Raw genomic sequence first — 1,443 nt, forward strand, 5'->3', positions numbered from 1 at the left:
GCGCCGTTAGCGCAGCATGAAATGCATCATGTTGGGTGAACAGCGGAGCATCTTCTGCATGGGAAGAAGAAAATGGCCGCCAGCTGCTGGCCGCAAATAAAAAGCGGAGAGCAGCATGATGACGCTGCGGTCATCTCTTCCTGGACAACCATCCAGGAAGAGATATTCATCTCACTGAGGGAAACTGATCTGATTGGACGTTACAGAAATCTGCCCAACTCAGGGAAGCAAATCTGAACTTGTTTTGATTCAATTATTCTGTAATATTTGTGGAAAAATATTAGTTCCACTGGCAGATAATTTCACTTATAACATGGGAATAATGTCTTATTTCCAATCAATATTAAGGAATTATTGACTTTAAAAAGCTCCTGTAACTTACTGAAAAGTTAGTTTTGTCTTATTTTTAGGAAGACTTGGTGAGATTTTGATGAATTAGTTCGGTACTGATGAAGATTCACTCACAGCATTAGTTTTAGTTTCTGCTCTGTCGTCTCAGACCTCATGCTGAGCCCGGTTCTGGTTCTGCTGGCGGTTTCTTCCTGTTCAAGGGGAGTTTTTCCTCTCCAGTCGCTTCATTCAGTATGAAGGATTGCAGTAAAGCAGCTCGCCTGCTACGCCCCCTGCTGGTCCAGGCGGAGCGACGTCAACGACTCGATGGGTTTCCTTACACAGAAACTTTTTAAACTAATTTAAATAATAAACTGAATTTGATAACTAAAATAAAATGGAAATACTTTTTCCCCAAAGTGCCTTGAGGCGACATTTGTTGTGAACTGACGCCAAATAAATAAACCGAATTGAAATTTTAATCTCACCCGTCATCGTCTTTTTCAACCTCATTGGTAAAACACTCATGGTGCCACTTTTGTGGAAAACATTCTTAAAACCACAAACTTTTGTTGCAGTGAGAAAAAGTTGCTAAATACCAAAAAGCTTCACAAAATCAGAGTTTTCTGTTTCTTTACAGACGACCTGAGATGCGAAATTTACACGTTTTTGTTCGTCCGTTTGGGATTCTACTGCTTCCAAATCTCTTAAAAAACAGAAAAGAAATGACACCCAACCGTTTTCTGGAAATAATTTAATGTTTTTTGTTTTAAAAAAGAAAACCTCTTGAATGTTGCCTAGCAACCCCAGCAGAGTTCCATCTGTCGCCTAGCAACCAAAGAGTCTGAGCTCCAGCATGTTTTGTTCAGCTGGTTTTATGTGCTGTACAATGGCTGCTGGAAAAGACAAAAGTGCTTTGTTGTTGACTCACCATCCAGAAACCTTTTGCTGAATACTTGCTGGTTGTGCAGGAGGCTCCACTTCTGCTTTTCAAAGATGCTGACAGCCATTTTCATGTGCGAGGGTAAACGTTGTGGCCAGCAGCAGCTAATTTGGATTTAAAGCGACAAAACAGGCAGAACTGAGCAGACTAAAACCTCATTATCTAAGAAC

The sequence above is a fragment of the Poecilia reticulata genome, chromosome 19 (genome assembly GCF_904066995.2).
Source record: "Poecilia reticulata chromosome 19, P_reticulata-male-v2, whole genome shotgun sequence".
Taxonomy (NCBI): Eukaryota; Metazoa; Chordata; class Actinopteri; order Cyprinodontiformes; family Poeciliidae; genus Poecilia; species Poecilia reticulata.